This window comes from Anolis sagrei, chromosome 2 (genome assembly GCF_037176765.1).
Source record: "Anolis sagrei isolate rAnoSag1 chromosome 2, rAnoSag1.mat, whole genome shotgun sequence".
In the NCBI taxonomy this organism is placed as follows: domain Eukaryota; kingdom Metazoa; phylum Chordata; class Lepidosauria; order Squamata; family Dactyloidae; genus Anolis; species Anolis sagrei.
The window spans coordinates 136,119,875-136,132,849 of record NC_090022.1 but is presented as its reverse complement, the minus strand read 5'-3'; positions in this window follow the sequence as shown (position 1 = coordinate 136,132,849).

Here is a 12,975-nt window from a genome sequence, read left to right as displayed (position 1 = left end):
TATATCTTCAGACCTGTCCCAGCTTACATCTCTGATCTGGACATGCATAGTATACCAGCCCTATGTTCCTGTAAAAGGGAAGACCTTCGTCTTAAAATGCTAAATAACTTCTCAAAAGGGTGGACAATTAATCCCACCACTCCTCCAGGCTGGTCATTCTCCCAACATCTCATTTTATACCACAGACATGTTTTGGGGCTGCCTTTAAGGTATGCACTGTGATGTAGGGTTGTCGTTATTGAAAAGCTGGGTAGCCATCAGAATGCAGGAGATTTCTCAGAAGGGCAAAGAAAACCAGCTCTACCTTGAGACAGAATGAAGCAATTGCTTCAGGCCAGAGAACCTGGTAACAGCAACGACAGCCCTCCTCTCCTATGTTTTCCTTGAACCCTTGGCTAGTCCCCGCTATTAAAAGAGAAAGCCTACCTTGGACCCTCTTTTACTAGTATTATGCCTTCATATGTAGTAGATCCCTATTCCATTGGTAATCTTGGAATAAGATTAAATTGGTCACCCAGCCAGGTTCTGCGCAAACAGGAGAAGAGACATGTGCCATTTTGTCCTTTGCCTCAAGCAGCAAAATGTCTTGGGCCATCTCTGAGGGCAGACAACAGATGACATTACTAAGAGAAGATCATTGTATCAGATAGAAAAACAATGTAGTCAAGTTCAACTAGAGACAAATGGCAAGAGGGCCAAAAGGGCAAATACAAAGAGGCTTTAGAGGTCTGACTCACCAAAGAACCACCTTCATACTTGTGGTGTTTTTCTCTTTTGGTGTTCTCTTTAGGGAATTTCCAACTGTGGCTAAACAACAAGAGAGGTTGCTCTGGAAACACAGCTTTCCATTCTTCCAAGTATTTGGCAGTATTTCCGAGCTTCTGGGAAAGGCTTTGAGCCAACAAGGAACTTGCATTGGATAGGCTGCATTCTGTCCCAGGGAAGGTGAGATAGTCTACCTCATGAACAGGTTTAAAAGGTCTCTTCATAAGAGAGAATAGTATGCTTGGACAATTTTACTTTTTTTTTTAAATTTTTTTACAACACTCCGAATTACCTTCACCCAAAATCCTTCCCATAGAACAGCTAACATTTACTTGGACCAGAAAGATAAGGTAAATAAAACTCAACATCTGGGGATACTTCATGTTGGAAGCAAAGCTACCTCTCCATACTGGGAAGGCCTGATTTCTGCAGCTTGAGTCCCATGCAGGCCCGTAGCCAGGATTTCATTTCGGGGGGGGGGGGGGCTAAAAAATTTTCAGGGGGGGGGGGGGGTTGGGGGGGGGCTGAGTTTCGGGGGGGGCTGAGTCTGAGTGAAAGAGGGTCTAGCCTAGCAAACCTTTTGTATCATTACCCCAATACCCCCATGCATATGGGATATATTGAGTATGGTGATCAGATCATGATATGAATAAACATAACAGTTTAAATAATGCACCAGTGAGGCCTTTTCGCGAACCACCATGAGAATTTCGGGGGGGGGGGCTGAAGCCCCCCGAGCCCCCCCCCTGGCTACATGCCTGGTCCCATGTGTCTGTATGTGGGGCTCACAACACATTCCAACTGTGCCTATGTGGGTATACACACAACATCAAATGCTGAGCTCTGCCTTGTCCATGTCCAGGGATATGAAGGAAGAAGCAGCAAGGGGTAGCGGAAAACTCTCATTAAAAATAAAGACATTCAGAAGCACCCAGCATGACAAATGCTACAAATGGTAACTGGAAGCAAAGGAGAAACAAGACCCAGACTTTGAAGATCAACAGATAAGAAGGCAATTTTCTTCAGTAGTACTTCTGCATTAAATATTTCACCTCCTAAAAGTTCCCTTCAGTACAAACAACTGAACTGGTAAAGAAGACTCCAACCTTTCTCTTTGCTTCTGGCTGTCCTGGAGAGCTACACCACACATTCATTTGCCTGGTTTGCATAGTCAGCCATTTCCATGCTCTGATTCAACAATCCATGGGTTGAGTGTGTGTGTGTATACCCAAAAGAAAATCTTGATTTTGCCATTTTATACAAAGGACACTATTTTACTATATTGTAGGGCTGGGCGGTTTCGTTCGTTAATTTCGTAATTCGTTAGTAATTCGTATTTAAAGTGGCTTACGATCCGATATTGAACCATTCAGGAGCAACTAAAAATCGAAACGAATTTTTAAAATTTATTTCGTAATTGTTTCAAAATTGTTTCGTTATTATTTCGTTATTATTTCCGTATGTCTGGTGCAAGTTTTATAGTTGTTGTTTGTTTTATCAGTGATAAAAAAATAAATTATCACACCAACAGTCAACAACAGAGGGAGAGGGAAGCTTCAGAAGTTCCCCCTGTCCCATTTGGAGGGTTTTTTAGCGTATTGCGCAATCGCGTCCGCCATTAACGAATCGATTCGTTATTGTTTCGAAATTGTTTTGTAATTTCCGAAATTTCGTAAATATTGAACCTTTTTTTTAAAAAAAATCGGAATTCTTTTAAAAAACAAAACGCTAAACCCCCCTAAAAACGAATCGAGTTTAGAAACAAAATTTTCCATGGTTGCCCAGCCCTACTATATTGTTGTATAATGGATCTTGATCACCCTTGGATTTTTGAATCCATGGCACTGGGATGGGCCATCAGCCCCAGAGGCAGACCTCAGCAGATATTATGTGTCTATAACTTGCAATGGTTGAATGACAATTACTGCCTCTTTCTCATACCCATTCTGTTTAGCTTGCCTTGCACTGCTGCCTGATAGATATGTTAAGACTACCACACCAGTAATTTCAAATAGTACTAGGAAAATTATCTGCAACTGTATGCCCCCAGCAAATAGGTGGAGGGAGGGGGAGGAGGGGAAAGACTGAGGTCCCCTCCACACAGCTCTATAAAATCCACATTGAACTGGATTATATGGCAGTGTGGACTCAGATAACCCAGTTCAAAGCTGATATTGTGGATTATCTGCTTTGATATTCTCAATTTTATGGCTGTGTGGAAGGGCCCTAAGACTCGAAGCTATTATTTTCTTTCTTCTGTAGCATAAATGCACAGTACACCTTGTAGAAGGTATGGCGCTCTCCCTTTGCATGGCTCACTCTTTGGGATCATTCACATATGTGTCAACAGCACCCTCTAGGCCTGAGAAAGGGAAATCCCTGCTTTCAACCTGAGAACAATGCAGAGCTTGTCTGGTGAAGAGCTGCTTCCTGAAATGAAAGAGTGAAGAAGTACATGGGGTGTGTGTGGGGGTGGCAAGGAGGGATGAAGACACCAAGGAATTAGTGAGTAAGCTTTGAATTACTTCTGTATAAATGGAGGGATGAGGCTCCAAAGCTTGTGAAAGAAAGACAAAAAAGGGAGAATGTAAAGCTGCACTTCAACAAATTAATGCAATTGGTCCTCTAAAGTCACTGGAGCTAAGGAAAAAAAAGTTGAAAATGAGTAGGAACCCCCCCCCCCACTTTTTTTCAACTTGAGGGAACACCTTTCTAGAAATCTGTAGGTCCTTCAGCATGGCTCTATGGTCAACTTCCAACAAAATTTCCATTGGGAAACAGGCTGGTTTCAAGGAATGATTTGTTGCAAGATATGTGCTTAATCAAGAGATGAGCCTCCAAATGTTTGACCAAAACTTCTATCAGCCCTAGGGCTCATTCACACTACAGAATTACATAACAATAATTCCATTTAACTGTCATAGGTCCATGCTGTGGAATCCTAGGCTCTGCAGTTTAGGGAGGGACCTTTAAGATCCTTAGCCAGGGAGCATCTGTAGCAACTCTGACCAAACTACAAAGCCCAGGATTCCATAAATGCCTCCATAGCAGCTAATTTGCAAACATTATGCAGTGTGAATAGGCCTGTCATCAGCACTGGCAATGGTAGGGGACCATGAATATTGAAGTCCAGCAATATTTGAAATGCCCCAAGTTGCCTGTCCTCAGCTTCACCATTCCTCACCGGGCTGTAGCTTTTCCATACTATCTTCCTTCTGAATGCATTGTTGTTGGCCTGGATTATATTCCACTTCTAAAAGTAGAAATAAATCCAACTGGGGGAAACAACTTCTCTTTTTTCTCATGGACCTCTATACATGACATTCTTCACATTTTCCCATTATCATAAAACAAGGGGAAACTGCTTGGATCATACTGAACCACGCGTCCATCTTGCCTGAGGTTATGTCCCCTGAGTGGCAGGGGTACTAGAAGCAAAGGTATTTCATACCATCTATGTGAAATCCTTTTCACAGAGAAACACAAGGTCTGAAGCTGGAACTTTTAGTATGTGCTTTATCAGTTGCCTGAGACATGTTTGGGAACAAGTAAGAAAAAGCTGTGCTTGAAGTATCCACTCCTCTGCAAGAAAGGAGTTATGAATTCCTATTTTTTGAGAATAACACTGTGGGTGCAGTGCTATAGACAGCTGAGTCAAATTACTTCCATTCCAGCCATGTTTTTGGAAAGGAGGACATATCAGCTTGACTATTTATACCTGAATTCTGTGGGCCCGGGCAAAATGTGTAACCCATCTCTGCTGCATTTTTAAAAGTTGCCTTCTGTATTTTTGGTGCCATCTAGAGGTAGACAAGTTTGGCACACGGACACTTAATATCAGTAGAGGGGATACACTTGTCTCCAGGTTTCATCTCACATTTATCTATCATCTCAAAAATGCAAACAGGCAGAAATATGCCCCATGGCTTGCCAGATTTTTCTAGCATAAGATAAGAGGAGAGAGTCCTCCTCCTGGAATGGTATCAGCATTTAGCACCATGGGCTGCTGCCAGGGCACTACAGATGCCTGCCTGCCTCCTTTCTTCTTTTTCTTGCCAAAACCCACACATCTGGATCTCATCCCTATTCTGATTTCTCATAATTCCTTTCATAGAAACCTCTGGGACATGGTAGCATCCACAGATTTTGCCGGAACCAAACCCCACTACAGCAGATTCTGAGGCCCTGCTACAACCACATTGTATGGAAAAGGGGAACCTATGCCACCCATGTTTCTTATCCTTGCTTCCTTGCTCTAATATATGAAAGGACTCATAAATGAAATCCAGAAGCACAAGAGACACACCACATGGTTCTCAACCTGTGGGTCCCCAGATATTTTGGCCTTAAACTCCCAGAAATCCTAACAGCTAGTAAACTGGCTGGGATTTCTGGGAGTTGTAGGCCAAAACATCTGGTGACCCACAGGTTGAGAACCACTGGGTTACACTAAGAAATGTTGCTGAATGCTACAATTTCCCACCTCAGATACCAGGTGTGTGAGTAAAGCCATATTTTGTAGATAAATAGCCTGCCAGGGAGACAAGTTCTAACCTTCCTTTTTTGATAATGTTCCAAATGAAGAAAAAATTAATGTGTGAGTGTGCATGAGTGTTGGGAAGAGCATTCAAATACACATATGCACCTGAAGCTGGAAAAGATGGTACATTCCATGGAAAGCTTTGTTGCCAGGTGAATAAACTGGCTCGCAGTGAGCAAGGGTTTTGCGGTTAGCATTTGATCGGGTTCCACTGGCAACATGAATGAGTCAATTAATGAGCTTTTCCTCTCCTTTGGCTTTGGCAAAGGCCTGGGTGAGTGATCTAAACATGTTTGATGGGAGCTGGGTAGTTTTGCAGGAATCCAGTCCAGCCACACCTATGGAACAAAGGCTGGGAGAGGTTGGTGGCTGAACAATAAATTGCTGCAGAAATCCTTTAAAATAGGAGCTAGCTATTGGGAAGGTTGCTTGTTGCTTATCCCATAATATTTTCCCATCAGTGAAGAGGGTAGTTGTATGCTTTAGTAGTTAGGTGGGTGATTCGTGTAGTGGGAAGGCTATGGTTTCAAATTTCAGACCATAAATTGTTTAAGATAGCCTTTCCAGGATTCATGTTCTCATATGAAAAATGGGAAGGAAAGCACAGACCAACCTTATGTGCTTGGTGGATTGATGCTGATGTTGGATCAGGTGTTGAATGGTAAGCCAAGCCCTAAATAACTCTCACTGAATCAATTTGTATGTTCTGGTTGGGATGACCAATAGGATTTGTAGCACCTATACACTCTCACGCATATGCACACACATTGCTAATTGTTACTATATCATTCAGCATTAAGTATCCCTCAGTGCAGATGGAAAGTAATCATTTTCCAATGGGTAAAATATAGTTTGACACTGTCTGTTTGGCTTGCAAGCAAAGCTAATTCAGTTTACAGCTATCAGTTGTCTACCAATAGGTGGGAAAGCCCATATGGGCCTTTCTTACAACAAATCCTAAACTTTACTAAATAAAGCCTTGCAAGAAACCAGGTCTGTACATGTGCCTTTTCCGCTCCCCTTCAAACAGACCTAGGACATCTGTTCTGTTAGGTATTTGCATGCATATTGCTTCTACACCTCAGATGCTTGTCAGAGGGAATTTGGGATTGTGTGTGTGTGTGTGTCCTACATGAAGCAAGAGAAAAAGAGAGACCTGCTTAAGCTGATCTGGATGACATTTGATCGCAAGTTGTGGAAATGCTATCAAACTGTTTCCAGTTTTAGCGGGTCTTTGAAATCACCATCCCAGAAATGCATTCAGTCCTGAGAGTCTGGAAGAGTATGATAGTTTGGAGACAAACCTATTTTTAACGTTTCTTGGGCATTTGCTACTTTTGTACTGCTACTAACAGGAAAGAAAGATTGCTTCGTTCAAGGGAAGAGAGCAGCTCCACCCAACTAGGGAAACAATTAGCATCTTGCCTGACAAGTCCAGTCCCTGACTGAGGCGTGGCAGGTAAGGCAAGCATTCTTCTTCGCCTTATAAGGCCATCTTTTGCTCCTCTGGCTTTGCGACTGGCCAATCAGGGAAGGCAGGCATACATTCCAGCCTTCACTGCGGTTTACAACATCTGCCAAGTCTTTTTGCTCAGGTGTTTTTACCTTTCCAGGTGCACTGGCAGCAATCTGCAGGCACAGCCCCGGTGTGCATTAGTCAAAGACACTCCTATTTGCTCAGTTGCTGGCTTCCGAGAAAGACACATATCTGCATGAGGCCCACTCCCCATTCCAATCCTCCAAGGGCAAACTTTCCAGGAATTTGGAATCTTTCTTAACAGTGTAGGACCTAGGAGACATCTTTTTCTGATTCCTCTCATAAATATTTTCTTGCATGAGCTGATGCCCACATTACAGCTACACCTTCAATTCATGCTCTATGCCACAGCTAGGTCCCAGGATTCTAAAGCCAACATGGCCCAAACTGTTCCAGTTTGCAAAATCTAAAAGGTTATGTTTAAAAAGGGTCACTTTTCCAAACTCTAATCATGACACAACATATAGTATGGTCAACCTTTCAGTATCACAGAGTGCAGGCCATTTTAACCCATCCTGCTCCGATCTTTGGTTCTGCATGGTAGTATGGAAGAGCCAGTATGTTGTAGTGATTTGAATGCTGGACTACAACACTGGAGACAAGGGTTTGAATCCATGCTTGGCCATGAAAACCTATTGGGATGACCTTTGGCAAGTCCCACTTTCTCAACCTCAGAGGAAGGCAAAGGTAAACCTTCTCTGCACAAATTTGCCAAGAAAATCCCTGTGATAGATTGGCCTTAAGGTTGCAATAATTCAGAAATGACTTGAATGCACTCAGTAACAATGGTGGGCTGGTGTTGGAGGGGGGGGGGGGTCACTTTGGTTTTGTGTGGTGGGGAAAATAGGGAGCCCATTCCACATGATTCATGTGATAAGCCATTGCTGCTTACTGCTTTGCCACACCTGTGAAATGCTGGGGGATGTGGAGTCAATAGTTGAAGTGGCATTGCAAAATCCAAGCATGAGACTCTATCCATACTGGTCATCACAGAGTCTTGCTTCTCGGCTGGACTACGCTGTGTGTGCTTTCATCTTCCAGTTTTTAAGCTGACATAGACACATATATACAATTGAAAGATGGGTGCCAAGGAATCAACTTGCCTGTACATGTTATGGTCCTGAAGAAATATCTCCAAGAATTCCAGAGGAGCCAGCAACATGTGCTGTTGTGCTGTCAGGAGTCAGCATTTTGTCTTGGAAGAATATAATGGATTTTCTTGGTACTCAACCCCCCCCCCCCCACACACACACACACACACATACAACTTTCTCATTGAAGAAGGAAGGAAGGAAGGAAGGAAGGAAGGAAGGAAGGAAGGAAGGAAGGAAGGAAGATTGGGTATTTTTTAAAGTGCTAGTGCTTGCTTTTTAGATTATACCTTAATTGGCAGAAGCTTATGTTTTATGTCTAGCACAGCTTGCCCAACTTAATGCCCTCTTAGTGTATTGGAGGTTTTTAAACAGAGGCTGGATGGGCATCTGTCGGGGGTGCCTTGAGAGTGATTTTTCTGCTTCTTGGCAGGGGGTTGGAGTAGATGGTCCATGAGGTGTCTTCGAATTCTGTGATTCTATTGGACTGCAACTCGTATCACCACAATAGGCTGTTTGCACAAAAAATAATGAGTCAAAGACATCTAAGAGCTCACTCGTTTTGGGAAAGCTGGTCTAATGCATATTGGATCATTCGTACTGCATCCCACTCTCCTTCCCTTCTCAGATACACACTCTTCTTCATAATGGTATCTCAGAAACACACAAGGAATTGCCACTAGACTCCAAATATCTTTGGCCTAAAACAGGGTTGGGGAAAAAATTGTGGCCCTCCAGATATTTTGAACTTCAGCTCCCATGTGCTTTAAGCTAGTGTAGCCAAGTAGTGAGACAATCTGAGAGTTGAAAACCAACACTATCTAGAGGGGCAAACTTTCCCCACCCATGGCCTAAACACTGTTCTGAGTGCTAGATTGATACCTCTATAAGTCTTATTGATTCAATTGTTCCGATCTAGTTGGGATGAGAAATGGAAGTTAGACTTCTGCGCCGAAATAAGATGACAGTAGCAGACACTGAGCCCTGTGACCAGCTTGGTGCACCCTTATGTATGTATGTAGGCATTTATTTATTTATTTATTTATTTGTTGTATTATTGGATTTATACCCTAACTTTCTTCCAGAATGAAATTTGTTAACAGTAGATTAAGTTGTTGCTCTCATGAAGCATCAAGTGTTATAGAGGAAGAAATTTAAACAAATACAACTTGTCTAATTGAGGCTTTACAAAATGTAACATTTGGCTGCTCTACCTGACTGTTCAAAGTACATGAGCCCTGTGCCGCTTCTTTGCATTGGGTCACCTAAGACAATGATAATGATCTGCCATGGATCAGGATTGTCCATGAAGGTGTTGTGTAGGTGGATAAAGTTTAGTTTACGGCAGTGTAGTAGCAAAGCGGATCAGAAAGCCTGTTTTCCCAAGGGTGGGGTGTTTTAATTACATAGTTTTAGTGCTCCTGCCAACATACTTAGGGCGAACTGGGGCAACATTGCCATCAAGTGGCCATTTCAAGTTTTCACATAGGAATGGAAGACAGAAGCAAGCTACTACAGTCTAGTACAGTGTTTCTCAAACTCTGGCCTTAACCAATGACTAGGGATTCTGAGAACAGGTTATTATTTTTTTACTTTTGTGGAATGAAATGATTGGGCAGAGTTTGTATTGCAATGGTGTTTGAATTCCAGCATGTGTGTGCAAAATTAGCACAGCATTTTTTTCTGATTTGCATATGTGTTTTTTCTGATTTGCATATTTCTGGACTCAAACTATGGATTTCATGTGCCACACACTTTGAATTTGCAAGAAGAAAATACAGCTGTTGTGGAGGGAGAAACTGTGCAATGTGAGAGCCTTCCAACAGAGAAGAGGTCATATACATGTTCCCCACAGAGTATTTTGGACCTTAAACATCACATATCTGATATGGGATCAATGTTCATAGATAAAAGGTCCTTCAGCATGGAATCTCCTCAATAGGCAGAGGATATATCATTCTATTGGCTCCCCATCTTCATCCTCCATACCTTGAAGGGCTTATTTGTAGAACCTGCTTTTCTGATTTAGTCTTGCTGGATTAAGTAGAACTCTATGTAATAGTTCATGTTTTCTAAGCATGGGTAGGTTTCTTCTGCAGATATTCACTTGCAAAAAATGGAAGAGGAAAAGGGCTAGGTAACCCATACTTTCTTTCTACCAATGAATAATCCTAATTGAATGAGGAAAACAGAATGCCCAAATAGAATTACTGTTGCAGATCTGGGGTTTCTGTGATAATAATTGTCTGTGTTTAGGGAACTAAAGGTGCTGGGGGGTAGGATGGACAGTCACTGCATTTCTCCACATTGCCTGAGTCTTGGGAGGGTGCAATGGCTATGAAGATTTAATCCTGGATCCCACATAGGATATCTGGGATTTCTGTCCCCACTGTACCAACACAAGGGAAGATCTGCATCCTGGAGCAAAATTTGGGTCTACCACTATGTTATTTTAATCTAGGGTGCATTCACATTAAAGACGTCATCACATGGGCAAGACGCCCTGTCCTAAAATGCTGCTGAGACACAGCCAGAACAGGGCCCACTGAAGCATATCGCAGGATGGAGCTACTTCCAGAGAGGCTCTGTCCACACTGCATCTCGGCAGCATGCTAAAAGCCACCCCTGAGAACACCTCTTATCGCACTTTACACCCATGTTTACAACTAAAAAACAGGTTGGTTGGGAACCATCCAAGTTTCCTGTCCTGTTTCATTGCCCAACCATCAGCAGTCTCTTGTTATCATATGGGGTTTGTTGCAGAACAATATGATCCCAACAAAATAAAGGGTTTTAACCTGGATCACTGTCTCTTGTATCGTATTGGGTTTGGGGCAGAACAATTTTATCCCATGAAAAGAAGTGGTTTGGGGCATAGCAAGGGATCCCTTGGTTTTTGGATATTGTTGTTTCTCCTGTTTTTTAAAAAAGTAAAACTGACTTTATGTTGAATGTAATATGAATGTATTATCAGCTCTTAAGTTTCCACATGTGAGTGTGATGAAGAGACAGAACTTGAAACGGGACTGTTGGTGGTAAAAGAGGGGTGATTCTCTATACTAAAAAGATGTTCACCCATGCTTTCCCCTCTCAATGTGATGAGGTGGTAAATGCCTATTTTTCCTCTCCTCGGTCCTATTTGCAGCTTATCGCAGGAATGTCCATGGATGGAGCATTTCATGAGTCAGATTGAAGGAGTGCCTTCAGGACTAAAGGTCAAGTAAAACAAATGAGTGCTTGTGGGATGGGGGCAGACACTGAACATTTTCTTTTGCTTCCCCCTTCATCCCTCCTTTTCTCATCGAGTTATGGGAAAATTACCCTCTTCTAAGAGGGGATTGAGAGGAAGAACTTTTATCAATCAAAATGGGTGGAACAAAGACTTTCCCAACTTGGCTACTTTATCTGGCAAGGACATTAATGGCAAGAAGCCAGACATGGCACAGCTTGCACAGTGGAACAGCACTGGAAACTTTGTTCCCATCTTCCTGCTGGGGCCTGAATTCATTTGAGAGTTTGGCAGGCACACCCTCTGATTCAGGGCTTTCAGGTGTGTATATACTTGTGGTGAGTGTGTGTTTAAGGAACAACCTCAGAGCTAAAAAATCCAGAGAAGGGGAGGGAGATGCCAGCTGCAAGGACTGCCAGAGAAAGGAACCTGGAGAGGGGGAGCTTATCCAGATAATGTGCAAATATTTTACTTCATATTATTCTCCATTATTCTTTCAGTGCAGTGAATTAAAGCAGAAAGTTGGGAGAGTCTTTACAGTTTCTTTTTAGTTTACTTTTTGACCTTCTTTTGCTCCTCTCCTCCAAGTTTACTGAGCATAAACAACTTTGCACTCAATTTTCAGCAATGGAAGTAAGATGAGAATGAAGAGGGAAAGTGGGAGGAGGAGTGAGAAACAGAAACAATCCAAATGCTGTTGGAGAAGTAGGATGGCAGATGATTGATAGGGACTGTTCCTGCCAAATTAGGATGCTTGGAGGATATTATACCAGCAACTACTAAGTGCATTGTAGTGGTCAGTGGGCTGGATTGTGATTAGGGTCCGTTTGTATTCTCCTTGGAACCATAAAACTCATAAGTGGGTGATTTTCTCCACATAATTATATAAACGATGTATAATAGTCCCCTTTCCTTCAATATTGCTACAGACAAAAAAGGTGGAAATTTCCAGTAGGTCATTTGCACAGAAGCATGTGTTGGTGATGATGGGAGGCTGGCCAGATCAGTAACTGGATACGTGAGTTGAGCAGCTATAGGGGGCTTTAGTAGTGTCCAAATCATATGTGAGGATAAACTGTGGATAACTTGGGGGGGGGGGGGGGTTAAGCAAAGAACAAAATATTTACTGGTTTTAGAAGTAAAGAGCATCAATATGTGTCGCAAACGGCCAATAGAGTAGAAGGAGCAATAGACAGCTAAACAGCCAAGTAGGCTCTTTGCTGTGTAGGATACCAAATGCTGTGTAGGATACTAACTCAGGAAAGAAGTTAGTGCATTTTTGTTCATTCATTAAAAGAGGCCTGTAGCCACAGATCAGTCTTGTCTCTAAGGGCCCTTCCACACAGCTCTATATCAGAATATCAAGGTAGAAAATCCCACATTATCTGAATGTGGTCCTCCAACCTAACTGTGGTATTATTGGGCCAAAGATCTTTCATTTAAATAGTTTTCACTATTATCTGCAGTTTTATGTATCCACAGATATTGTCCCTTTCTAAGCACTCTTCTTTTCACAAGCAGTGTCACAAACCCTGCCTATAATCCAAGGACTTTGAGATGAAGAATATTGTGGCAATTTTAAACAAAGGAAGGAAAATATGGGGAGTGCTTAGTAAAATGCAAAAATGAAACAAGACATATGGCTCAATCTGCTCAAATATGGTTCTTTATTGCAAAAAAGTGATGCTTATTTATAGCAATAGAAGCTATTCAGAATTATAAAAAAGGCAATCCTTCCACCCCATGTTGACTGTCAACAAGGCTCAAGTGCTTTATTATTGGCTTTCCAACTTTGCTGGGCACCCAAAGGAAA